This window comes from Lactuca sativa, chromosome 2 (assembly GCF_002870075.4).
Source record: "Lactuca sativa cultivar Salinas chromosome 2, Lsat_Salinas_v11, whole genome shotgun sequence".
In the NCBI taxonomy this organism is placed as follows: domain Eukaryota; kingdom Viridiplantae; phylum Streptophyta; class Magnoliopsida; order Asterales; family Asteraceae; genus Lactuca; species Lactuca sativa.
In genome coordinates, this window is record NC_056624.2 from 232488623 (window position 1) to 232503276 (window position 14654).

A 14654-nucleotide genomic window follows, 5' to 3' on the forward strand; every position below is an offset into this window, starting at 1 on the left:
ATAATATACGGGTTTCACAACTAGTCACTTAATGTATACTAACGTGAATCCCACTTGAACTTCTGACGATTTTTTTCAATGTTATCTCAAGATAACCACAATTAAAAAAAAAAAAAAAAAAAAGTAGTAAAAAAAATAAACAAATACTAAAAAAAGAAGTATCAAACCGACAAAACCTGTGTGGTGTGTGATCCATCAAGCTCACCATTGTATTCGTAAGGCAATAGATCAACCAATTATCCTATTAATTTCCCATCACACGACATCAGTTGACTCATTCGATTTAAAATCCAAAAATAATAAAAAATCATGTTAAAATCAAACAAAGAGCCCATAATTGATTTAAGTCCTTTAAACCATGTCTATTTCTAAATAACCGAAAAATAATAATAACTACTAACATTTGAAAAAGAATATGACCATTATCCAACAGATTACTCATATTTATTATGGATGTCAAAATCCCGATTCTTACGATCTTAGATATGAAAAACGAGCCGGATCGTAAATAAATTGCCTTTGGGATAGAATCACAGATAGGATTATAAAATTGTAGGTAAGATTCTGATCTGATCCTACCTTCCCTTGATTTATTTATTTATTTATTTTGCAAATGAATTTTTTTTTATCATTTTATGTCTTTTACTATTTACCAATTTACTATTTATCATTTTGTGTTATGAATAATGACTAATATTTTGAAGTTTTTATAACTTTTGAATAAAAATTTAATGTTTGAAATATTTTTCATCTTTTAAAATTATAAATTAAAATTATGTTTTATTTATGAGATCTTAGGATTCCGATTCCGATCTTACAAATTCAAAAATAATGTTACATGAAATCTCCGATTTTTCCTATCTCACCACTACATGAAGTTAGTTGACACACTCGGTAGAAAAATATCCATTCTGCGATTCCCCCACAAAACCATAATCACTTAGATTAGACCGGCCCCAGTTATCCTAGTCTGGCCCGCCAAGGCCACCATCAACGTGAAGTGAAGCCCATTCTTTACTTTTGAGTTTTGACCCATATTATATAATCAATCCTTTTACCAATTCGTTTTTTATTTTATTAATAAATAAATACTAAATCTATCAGTGTGTTTATACTTGCAATATTGCTGTCTACCGAAATTCTTTATGTATAGTTTGGGTCTTAGAATTTTTTTTTTTTTTTTTTTTTGAAAGAAATGCAAATAAAATCGAAGAATGAATATATTATGGTTGGTTAGCAGAAAATTAAATTGAAATTAGTTTTAGATTTTGTTTGATACGCTAAAAAAATAAAATTGGAATTCATATAAAATAACATAATTATCTTTTTGTTTGTTCTGTTTAATTTTACTTTATTTTCTAATTTATATGTAAATATATATTATATAAATTATAAAAATAAAAAAAATTCGGCGTTGGTTGAGATGGCGTTAAGGGTATTGGTGGGTGGTGATGGTAGTGGTGGCAATCACGGTGGAGCGGTGCCGGTAGTGGCTAGAGGTGACGGTGGGTTGGCGGTTGGTGGTAGCGTTGGTGGGTGATGGTAGTGGTGGTGGTGGTGGCGTAACGGTAGCAACAATGATGGTGGTGGCGGTTGTAGCTGTGGTGGCGACTGTGGTGGTGGTGGCGGTGGCGACGGTTGTGATGGTGCTGGTGGTGGTGGTGGTGGTGGTAAGAGGTGTTGACAGTAACAGTTGGTGGTTGGTAGCAGTAACAATGAATGTTGATAGTAATGATGGTAGATGATAATATGATAATCTTCGGTTTTCCATCTTATTAAGGAATTAATTCCTTCATGGAATTAGTTTTCCTTTATTTGAAGGAAACATTTTTCTTTAAGAAATATTTTTTCCCCTTTTAAAATTAAACCAACAAATAAATTTAAAGGAATTTGAATTATTTTTCTCCGAATTTCATTCACTTCGTCAATCAAACGTAACCTTATAATCTTACTCTCAAAATTCTCAAAATGTAAAACAGAAACTACTTCCTCCACTTGCTAGGCTGCTATATAGTAAAAGGCTAATTTTAACTTTTTTATTTTAAAAATATATTATTTTTAGTTATTTGTTAGGGGTTTTTTGTTTTTGAAGTTATATGTTGTAAGTACTATTTTATGGATTATGATGTTATTTTATAATTCAGTTCTATTTGAGTACGTTGTCATAAATTGTCATTAGTAGTTATTATTAATGATAGTTTGTGCGTAATATGTGTACGTGGGGTTTGATATTTTTTAGGTTATTTTTTTTTCAAATTAATAGTTAATGTTTTTGAAGTTATTTGGTAGGTAAAATCTTTTATTCTAATAAATTAGGGAAAACCCAAAGAAAAAAAAAAGATAGATCTTATCAGATTTCTTCAATTTCATTTTTGATGGATTTCAACATTAAGATAGTTGGTGTAAAGGGTTGTATTCCATTTTTTTGTTCATAGATATTACCCAACAATCAAATAGAAGGGAATTAGAATTCAAGATTTCTTTCCATATGGACCTAATTACATGGTTGATAAATTTCTCCGTTTTAAGGATTGGTGGAAGGGTTAGTAGAAGGAATTCAATTTATTTCTTTCTTTTATACTAAAAGACCAAAATACTCTTCTTATATGTTAAAATAAAAAAAAAAATACTATAAGTGAAATTTTAAAAATTCAATCAATTTTTATAATTGGATTTCATTCTATTTCTTTTTCTTTTCAAACAAAGATGTGATAGATTACACTTATTTCAAACTCATGTGCCTCCAATTGGCGCTCCAAAAGTGATAAAGTGATGGATCAGAGGTGGATATTGGTCTTTTAAAGGTCCATGAATGTTGAATTTTGCATATAGAGGCGCCTATTAATTCCACCTTATTTAAAGATCCAAATCCAAGAATCCAATGTATATCACAACCGAAACAAACTTCCCCTGAATGTTGAATTTTGCATATAGAGGCGTCTATTAATTTTGTCAAATGTTATATTCTCATTCAATTTGTTAAATGTCATTTTTGATTATTTTGATTTAATTTTTTTTCACATGTCATTTTATGAGTTTTCTTATTTTTGATTAAATTCCACATAATATTTTAATGTAATAATTACAATAAATATAGTAATAAATAAATATCAATTTCATTAATAGACTTACCTTCTAATTTCAAAATTTTCAAAGTAAAGCTTATTAATTTTTTTGTTTATGTATTTAAATTTAAAATATATAAAAACATTTCAGTTTTAATAATTCATTATTTTTTTTCTTATAAACTTAAAGTTCTCAAATATTTAGTGTTGAATGTATTGATGTTATTTTGATCAAATGAATTATATTATTAGGAGAAATTTATTAAAAAATCTTTATGTTTAAGTTTCATAATCAATTTTATCATTATCCTTTTTTTAGTCGGTAACTCCAAAAAGCATCAATTGTATTCATTTTGATTCTTTTGTTGGTAAGCTGATCACCAATCACCAATAGAATATAAAGACTTTTTTCGCAAATAAATCAAAAAAATATAAGGATTTTTAATATATATATATATATATATATATATATATATATATATATATATATATATTATTTTTATTTTTTTTATATTATTTTATTATCTTATTATATATTTTCTAATGGATTGTATTATCTTAAATTAATCTTATGATATTTTCTTGTATTGTTTTACATTAATCTTATAATATTTTCTTTGTCTAAAAATAATATCTATTTTGAATATAATTTTTTTCGTATAAAAATAATCTTTTTTATTATATCTCTGCTAACAAATTGTATTTTCCTACATTAATTTGATGATATATATTCTGTGTCTGACAGATAATATATATTATGGAATAGTTTTTTTCTATAAATAATCGTTTCTATAATATTTTTGTCTAACAGATTGTTATCTTACATCAATCTTATAAAAACGGTTATTTTTAGAAGGAAAAAAATTATTTTCATAATAGATATTTTCTATCACACAAATAAAATACCATAAAATTAATGTAAGATATCAACATCTTAGACATAGGTATTATAAAAATGTTTATTATTAGAAAAAAAAAATATATTTTATTGTAACAGCCTAAAAATCATGGATAAAATTTTCATTTATAAGTCAACCAAAATCCATCAAATATTCATATCAACCATAAAAAGGTATGGCAATGTGAAAAATAGTTATCAGAGTAAAATCCCAAAATCATAAATATGTAAAGCATGGTTGGATGAGTTGCGATCAGGTCGGGCCATTCCCCTTCGAATTGGAAGAACCTGAAACATAAACTTTAATCGTAAGCACAAAGCTTAGCGATTTTTCCTAAAATACTACATATCATACATAAAGTGGGCCTTGCCCGACGTCCCAATATTGGGCCCCGCCCAATACAAATATGTCAGTAAAATGCGATGGGTCCCGCCCAACACATTCATCAGGCCTCGCCTGGCATCGAACCTCGCCAGGTATACATACAAACACATACAATACATGTAAGAGTCACATAGACAGTTAACATCCTAATAACAATAATCAGTGGTTCGGTATTGGTGCCTTTGAACCTCTAAACACTTTGAAAAGACTCACCTCAATCTCATGATAAACAATCACACGCAAGTTATTGCTACAACAACCCCTCACATTGAACACATTCAAACCAACCCTAATCACTATTTAAGGTAATAAACCACAACTAAAATCCCAAATCATAATCCCTTTCATAAAGGGTAAAAGGCCCTTTTACCCTTCCTACCCTAGGCCCAACAAGCCATGGCCCATAATGCCTAAACTAACCCCAAGGCCCAAAATGGCCCAAAGGTTCTTTTGTGAGCACGCTATGCGTACCACCATGCTATGCTCTGCGTACAATCTCTAACAGCAAGGGAAAATGGGGTTGAACACACTACGTTGGGCGTACTCATATTTACGCCCCACGTACTCCCCTGATGGCCAAAAATCACCTTAAGCATTTAATGCCTTAAGTCCAATCATCCAAATCATATATCTTGCGCTTTGGAAACGTCTTAAATGATGAAGTCATCAGTTTGATGCCTTTTCATTGCTCAAAGAGGCCCAACACCCATTTTAACATTCCAACTCCATAATAGGAACATCAACTATTGCATGGTTGAGTTAAATCCATCAAAATGCTATTTTTATGCATTAGGGACCTCAAAAACATCAAGATCTACTATCCTAAGATTATGGAGTAGCTTATACTCACATAAATCAAATCAAGGGACCAAAATATACCCAAAACCCTAAACTAACTAGATCTAAGAGATGATTCAACAAGATCAAGACTTTATACCTCCAAGAGGATGATCAAGGTGAATACATTATGGATCCACAAGCTTTAAATCAACAAGTGTTTCTCCAAAGAGTTCTTCGATCTTCAAGATGTACCAAAAACACATCAAAATACACAAAAAGGCTCAATACTCTCTAAAAAATGGGCTAGGGTTTCATGGAAACTACTTTGGGACGAAGGGGGATGGTCATAGAAGAATTCATGAGGTTGTAACGTGCTTAAATAGGGTCTAAACCCTAAATTTTATGTAACACCGTAAATTTCAAAACAATTTTTCGCATTTTATACAAAACACAATTTGTTTAATATTCATAAAAACATCATTGTTTGAAACTCGAATTAGTAGCATATAAAAATCCCAAGATCTCATAACATAAAAATCCCGTGTGTGTACTGATTCAGGCCAGCGCCTTCCCACGATCCTCACTAGTACCTGAAACAAATAACACCAAACACTGTAAGCACAAAGCTTAGTGAGTTCCCCAAAATACCACACATAGCACATATTAGCCACTCGAGGCTATAACTCTGTGGGTCCGTGGACCCTACTCTGTGAACCCTCTAGTTCTAACTCTGTGAACCTTCCGGTTCCAACTCTATAAACATGCACAACATAAATCACATAGAAATAATGCAGTACAACACATAACATACATATAGCATACAAATACTTTGTCACATAACTCTGATTACCTACTCAAGGTAAGGTATAGTGAGAAGACTCACCTTGCGTATCTCGGTAACTCGTAAATCCCTGAAATCACTAGTGCTCAATCTCCCAAGCTATAGTCCTCCTATAACACAATGCATCTCTATTTAACACTTTCCCAACTAAGGTTGACTAACCCTATCAAGTCAACACCGGTCAACTCTGGCAATGGTCAACGGTCAACTCAACTCGCCGAGTCTGGCGTGGACTCGCCGAGTCTCTACGGGGACCCGATTCCTCTGAGTCCCTTCCGACTCACCGAGTCACTCACCCGACTCGGTTACTCAACCCCTGGTTCGAAATCACTGAACAACCCGCACCAACTCGTCGAGTCTGGAAATGGACTCAGCGAGTGCATTCCATGCACAACCCCAAACGACCTTCTGAGGTCAGATCGGCTCCACTAACTCATAGATCCAGTCCTTCCAAGCTTATTTATCACGTAAAGTTCATGTCTTGGCGCTCATAACACACCTAATGACTCATAAATGGTGTTTTGACCTCAAGCACAAAGATCCCAAACCAAAACCTCCATGGATTCATAAAAAGCTTAGACAAAGGGACACTCTGGACCTCCAAGGGTCCAGATCCATAACCTAACTCGCTTAAGGGACCAAGGAAGCACTAGATCTAGCCACAAAAGGGCTCAATAAGCCCTAAATCAACATGAACATCACCTTAACAGAAAATGGTTCGAAAATAGTACCTCAAACGTGATGTTCTGGACCTCATATCTTCAGGAAGTTGATCCTCTTGTTTCCCCTTGGCTATAGCTTCCTTTCCCTTGCTAGACAACACCTCCAAGGTCAACAATGGCTCCTTCTCTCACTCCAAACGCTTAAGCTCACTAGGGTTTCGCTCTGGGGACTGGTGAGCACCAATGACGGCCATAAGGCCCATTTAAATAGGCCCCAAACCCGAGAAATTAGGGTTTCATTAAACAGCGCAGACTCGTCGAGTCCGGTCATTAATCCGGGTGAGAAATCGCGTCTCTACTCGGCGAGTCTACGCACCAACTCGCCGAGTTCTTCCACAAAACTCAAAATAAAATGAATAAATATAATACCTGAAATTCCGGATGTTACAATTCTCCCCCACTTGAATCTGACTTCGCCCTCGAAGTCTCATTCCTGAAATAGCTCCGGATGCTGCTCCCGCATCTCATGCTCTGGCTCCCAGGTCAACTCGGATCCCTTCCGATGTTGCCACTGAACCTGTACCAGAGGCACCTCCTTGTTCCTCAGAACCTTGATCTTCTGATCCACAATCGCAACTGGTCTCTCCGCGTAGTTCAGGCTCGCATCCACCTGAATGTCCTCTAACGGCACTACCGCCGACTCGTCGGCTATACACTTCCTCAACTGAGACACATGGAAGGTATTATGAATCCGCTCCAATTATGCAGGTAGCTCCAAGCGATACGCTACCCTGCCCACCCTCGCGATCACTCTGAACGGCCCAATATACCGAGGCCCTAGCTTGCCCCTCTTCTTGAATCGGATCACTCCTTTCCAAGGAGATACCTTCAGGAGAACATAATCACCGACCTGGAACTCGAGCTCGGATCGACGTCTATCCGCATAACTCTTCTGGCGGCTCTGAGCGGTCAACAATCTCTGCCTGACCCGTTGTATCTGCTCTGTCGTCTGAAGCACAATCTCTGTGCTACCCATAACACGCTGCCCGACCTCTCCCCAGCAAATAGGGGTCCGACACCTCCTCCCATACAACAGCTCAAAGGGTGGCATACCAATGCTCGAATGATGGCTGTTGTTGTAGGAAAACTCTGCCAAGGGCAAATATGTGTCCCAACTCCCCCCAAAGTCCAACACACATGCCCGGAGCATGTCTTCGAGTGTCTGAATCGTCCGCTCACTCTGCCCGTCAGTCTGGGGGTGATATGCGGTACTAAAATGCAGCCTAGTACCCAACTCCTCGTGAAACTTCTTCCAGAATCTGGAAGTGAAAAGCACATCTCGGTCTGAAACAATCGAGATCGGCACTCCATGCCGTGATACCACTTCCCTCACGTACATCTCTGCTAATTTCTCTACGGAAGAACTCTCGCTGATAGCAAGGAAGTGAGCGCTCTTTGTCAACTTGTCCACAATCACCCAAATTGCATCGACTCCCCTATCAGTCCTTGGCAATTTGGTGATAAAATCCATGGTAATCTGTTCCCACTTCCATTCGGGAACCTCCAACGGCTGCAACTTACCATGCGGTCTCTGGTGCTCGGCCTTAACCCTACGGCAGGTTAAGCACCTCTCAACAAACCACGCAACATCCCTCTTCATGCAGGGCCACCAATACTCTCTCCTCAGGTCCAAATACATCTTAGTGGCCCCAGGATGGATTGAGAATTTCGACCGATGAGCCTCTTCCATCAAAATGGTACGCGTACCTCCCACAAACGGTACCCATATACGCCCCTGAAATGTCATAAGCCCCCGACCATCGGTAACGAACTCCGATACCAACCCAACAACTCGTTCTCTCTTCTGGTTGTCCGATCTCACGGCCTCAGCCTGTGCTCCACGAATGGTGTCCAACACCGGAGCCATCACGGTCAATCACAAACATACATCTCGCAATGGGGCGCTCTCCGCCCTGCGACTCAGGGCGTCGGCTACCACATTAGCCTTGCCCGGATGATACAGGATCTCACAATCATAATCCTTGACCACATCCAACCACCTCCTCTGCCGCATATTTAGGTTAGGCTGATCCATCAAATACTTCAGGCTCTTATGGTCCGTGTATATCGTACACCGAACCCCATACAGATAGTGACGCCAAATTTTGAGGGCGAACACCACTTCCCCCAACTCTAGATCATGGGTGGGATACCTCGTCTCATGAGGCTTCCGCTGCCTCGATGCGTATGCTATCACATGTCCTCTCTGCATCAGCACCACTCCCAACCCCAAGATCGACGCATCACAGTATACCACAAGTCCTCCATCCCCTCCGGGAGAGCTAACACCGGGGCTTCGCATAACCTTTAGCGAAGCGTCTCAAAGGAGGCCTGCTGTTCGGGGCCCCATGAAAAAGCGACACCCTTCCGGGTCAACCTGGTGAGTGGCACTGTGATCTTAGAGAAATCCCTGATAAATCTCCGCTAATAACCTGCCAACCCTAAGAAACTCCTGATCTCGGAGGGTGACCTCGGCACCTCCCAACTCATCACTGCCTCAACTTTGGCCGGGTCGACCAATATCACTTTCTGGTTAACGAGATGCCCTAGGAACTGGACCTCTCGCAACCAGAAATCACACTTGGAGAATTTGGCATAAAGCCTCTCCGATCTCAGAACTCCGAGGATCTCCCTCAAATGCTCCTCATGCTGCTCTCTAGATCTCGAATATACCAAAATGTCGTCGATGAATACAATCACCGACCGATCCAACATCGGCCTGCACACTCGGTTCATGAGATCCATGAACACTGTCGGGGCATTGGTGAGCCCGAAAGGCATCTCCACAAACTCGTAATGCCCTGAACGCTGTCTTCTAGATGTCCTCATCTCGCACCCTCACCTGATGATATCCAGACCTCAAATCGATCTTGGAGAACCAAGATGCTCCCTGTAACTGGTCGAACAAATCGTTGATCCTCGACAATGGGTAACGGTTCTTGACCGTCAGTTTGTTCAACTCCCGGTAATCAATGCACATCCGGTGTGAACCATCCTTCTTCTTGACAAAAAGGATAGGCGCTCCCCACGGCGAGCTGCTCGGCCGAATAAATCCCTTTCCCAGCAGCTCCTAAAGCTGCGAGGATAACTCTTGCATCTCTGGAGGTGCAAGGTGATAAGGCACCTTGGCGATAGGCGCGGCCACCGGAACCAAATCGATATTGAACTCCACTTGCCTCACGGGAGGCACACCCGACAACTCCTCTGGAAATACATCCGGGAACTCACGCACTATCGGAACCTCCTCAACTGACCTCGGCCTCTCTGAATCAACCCGCGTATCCATCACATACGCCACAAATCCCTTACAGCCCTGCTGTAGACACTGCCTCACCCTAGCGGCCGAACAAAACGCTGACCCAGAACGTGTACCCTCGCCGTACATCGTAAGAACTCCCCCACTAGGGTCTCGTATGGTCACCAGCTGCCGCTCACAATCGATAACCGCACCGAATCTGCTCAACCAGTCCATGCCCACAATGACACAGACATCACCCATCGCAATAGGAACCAAATCAATCGGGAGCTCAACATCGAAAATCTCGAATACACACCCACGGATCACCTCCGTGGCATATATCACCCTCTCGTCAGCTATGGAAACTCTCAGAGGCCGACTCAACACCTCACGACTAATACTGATATGCTGACTAAAAGCCAAAGATACAAAAGACCGACTCGTACCCGAGCCAAATAACACCAAGGCAGGTACAAAATTCACAAGAAAAGTACCTACACATAACATAATATAAGCATAATATCTCAACATCAAAATAAATACACGAAAGAATACATACCCGCCACGACATCGGGCACTGCGCGGACCTCCTCCGCAGTCAACTGAAAGGCTCTCCCTCGTGCCCTCGGCACCTCGGCCTTCACTGTCCGACTCTCGGTAGCTCTGATGGCGGCAGGGGCAGATCCCTGAGGTGCTCCCTGAGCTGGTCCTCGCAACTGCGGACACTCTGCCTTCCGGTGTCCGGTCTGGTTGCAATGAAAACACACTGCAAACCCCTTGGGGTAGTCCTTGGCCATATGCCCCTCCTTTCCACACTTGTAGCAAGATCCGGCTCTACAAACTCCATCATGACCCTTGCCGCACTTTGCACAAGTGTGGCCCTTCTGGCTCCCTGATTTGGGATCAACGGGCTTGGCCCGCTTGGCTGCCGGCTGGGACTGTGCCGGTCGCTGATCCCTCCCCTGAGACTCCGCCTCCTCCCTAGCCTGAGTCTCTAGCTCGATCTCCCTCTTTCGGGCATTTGCCTGAAGCTCGACAAATGTCCGGTACGAGGAGTTCACCACGAACTCCCGAATGTCTCTCCTCAAGATAATCAAATATCGGCTCATACGTGCCTGCTCAGTAGACACGTGCTCAGGGCAGAACATCACCCCCTCATGGAACATCCTGGTAATCACCGTAACAGCCTCAGTACCCTGCTTGAGGGTCAGAAACTCCTGGGCCAAACGCTCCCTCTCCACCTGGGGAACGTACTCATCTCGGAACATGGCAGTGAACCTCTCCCAGGTCACTGCCGCAAGCTCAGCAGGCGTATAGTGCGCCGTCACAAACTTCCACCAGTCCTTCGCTCCCAAGCGAAGCTGGTTCAGCGCAAACCGGACTCTCAAATGCTCAGGAGATGAGCAAGTAAAGAAACACCCCTCTATGTCTGAAATCCATCTCTTAGCCGCCACTGGGTCCTGGGTCCCGTCAAACTCCGGCGGTTTTGTGTTGCTGAACTCTCGGAACAGCAACGCATCACCACCCTGCGGCCTCGCAGCAGCAACAGCTGCAGTGGCCGCTGCAACAGCAGCCTCAGAAAGAGCAGCATAACGCTCATTGAAAGTCTCAATCAATGTGGTCTTAATAGACTCGAACATCTCTAGTATCTCCGCCCTGATGGCCGCAGCCACCTCCTCATGGATGATCCGGCGGATCTCCTCATCACTAGCCCCACTGCTCTCTGGCATAAGACGTGTCCTCACCATGATCCACCTCTGAAAAACAACATACGATATATTAGAAACTCTCTCGAGCATACTCGCACTCGATAACTCATCCCTCCTTGATCCTTGGCATCCCGAAGATTCTTACTTGGACTGTACACCGCCCCGGTGCTTCCAGTAGTACGGGCCCAATACTACTGTCCGCACCGTTTCAGTATACACCTCAAGTCCTCCTCTTCGGATCCCAACTTCCAAGTACTCTATTATACATGATCCACTCTCTAACAGATCTCTCATAAGCTCCTCGCTGCTACCTACCCACTCTCAAGCATCTCATAGCAGCTCACCTCTCCCTAGGCTAAGGCATCACAAATCAGGCCAATTTAGTCCTAATAGGAGTACCTAGCCCACTCTAGCATGAGAATACATCATATCAATACCATAACATATAATATAAGGGTATCTTGGGAAATCACCGTTCGGGCGCGGACTGATCGTACACACAACTCTGCTCTGCGTTTTCCAAAAATCTTTTACTCTTTTTGAAAATATTTCTCAAATCCTCAGTTTGAGTTCAAATACGCCCGAAAGTGTACTCGAATCCCTCAAACCAAGGCTCTGATACCAACTTGTAACACCGTAAATTTCAAAACAATTTTTCGCATTTTATACAAAACACAATTTGTTCAATATTCATAAAAACATCATTGTTTGAAACTCAAATTAGTAGCATATAAAAATCCCAAGATCTCATAACATAAAAATCCTGTGTGTGTGCTGATCAGGCCGGCGCCTTCCCGCGATCCTCACTAGTACCTGAAATAAATAACACCAAACACTGTAAGCACAAAGCTTAGTGAGTTCCCCAAAATACCACACATAGCACACATTAGCCACTCGAGGCTATAACTCTGTGGATCCGTGGACCCTACTCTGTGAACCCTCTAGTTCTAACTCTGTGAACCTTCCGGTTCCAACTCTATAAACATGCACATCATAAATCACATAGAAATAATGCAGTACAGCACATAACATACATATAGCATACAAATACTCTGTCACATAACTCTGATTACCTACTCAAGGTAAGGTATAGTGAGAAGACTCACCTTGCGTATCTCGGTAACTCGTAAATCCCTGAAATCACTAGTGCTCAATCTCCCAAGCTATAGTCCTCCTATAACACAATGCATCTCTAATTAACACTTTCCCAAATAAGGTTGACTAACCCTATCAAGTCAACACCGGTCAACTCTGGCCAATGGTCAACGGTCAACTCAACTCGCCGAGTCTGGCGTGGACTCGCCGAGCCTCTACGGGGACCCGATTCCTCTGAGTCCCTTCCGACTCACCGAGTCACTCACCCGACTCGGTTACTCAACCCCTGGTTCGAAATCACTGAACAACCCGCACCAACTCGTCGAGTCTGGAAATGGACTCGGCGAGTGCATTCCATGCACAACCCCAAACGACCTTCTGAGGTCAGATCTGCTCCACTAACTTATAGATCCAGTCCTTCCAAGCTTATTTATCATGTAAAGTTCATGTCTTGGCGCTCAAAACACACCTAATGACTCATAAATGGTGTTTTGACCTCAAGCACAAAGATCCCAAACCAAAACCTCCATGGATTCATAAAAAGCTTGGACAAAGGGACACTCTGGACCTCCAAGGGTCCAGATCCAGAACCTAACTCGCTTAAGGGACCAAGGAAGCACTAGATCTAGCCACAAAAGGGCTCAATAAGCCCTAAATCAACGTGAACATCACCTTAACAGAAAATGGTTCGAAAATAGTACCTCAAACGTGATGTTCTGGACCTCAGATCTTCAGGAAGTTGATCCTCTTGTTTCCCCTTGGCTATAGCTTCCTTTCCCTTGTTAGACAACACCTCCAAGGTCAACAATGGCTCCTTCTCTCACTCCAAACGCTCAAGCTCACTAGGTTTTCACTCTGGGGACTGGTGAGCACAAATGATGGCCATAAGGCCCCTTTAAATAGGCCCCAAACCCGAGAAATTAGGGTTTCATTAAACAGCGCAGACTCACCGAGTCCACCAATGCGACTCGTCGAGTCCGGTCATTAATCCGGGTGAGAAATCGCGTCTCTACTCGGCGAGTCTACGTACCAACTCGCCGAGTTCTTCCACAAAACTCAAAATAAAATGAATAAATATAAGACCTGAAATTCCGGATGTTACATTTTAGGGTTTTTCCCTGACTCGAGTACGCCCTATGTACCATAGGTAAGCCCAACGTACTAGGGGAAAACCTCGTGTCTAAGACTTGACAAGGTACACCTCGCGTACCTTAATTACGCCCTGCATAATAGGCCATTATGAAAAATAAATAAACACTTAGAATTTTAAGGAATTACCTGAGAATCGAGCGTTACAGTTCTCCCCGACTTGAATCAGACTTTGTCCTCGAAGTCTGCCTTGGCAAACAACTTTGGATAATGCTCTATTATCTCATTTTCAGGCTCTCATGTCTATTCTGAACCTTTCCAGTGCTGCCATTGTTACTTCACTAGACCCACTACCTTGTTTAACAAAATCTTTGTCTTCTTGTCTAGGATCGCAACCGTTCTTTCTATGTAATTCAGACCCTCATCCACCTGAATATTCTCTAAAGAGACCACTACAGAATCATAAACCAAACACTTCCATAGCTGAGAGACATGAAAAGTGTTGTGAATCTGACTCAGCTCCTCGGGTTGCTCCAAATGATAAGCAAACCTTCCCACTTGGCCAATATTCCTAAAAGGACCAATATATATGGGGCTCATTTTGCTCCGTTTCCTGAAGCGGATAACACCTTTCCAAGGTGACACCTTTAGGAGTACCATATGCCCAACCTAAAATTCCAAATCTGAACGACGTCTATCAGCGTAAATCTTCTGTCGGCTCTACACGGTCTGCAATCTCTCGTGCATCTTGTAACACCCATAAAAATCATGTCAATTTAAAACTTTTTAAATCATTCAAAAACCAATAATTAGTACAAATTTGTTTTCAAAA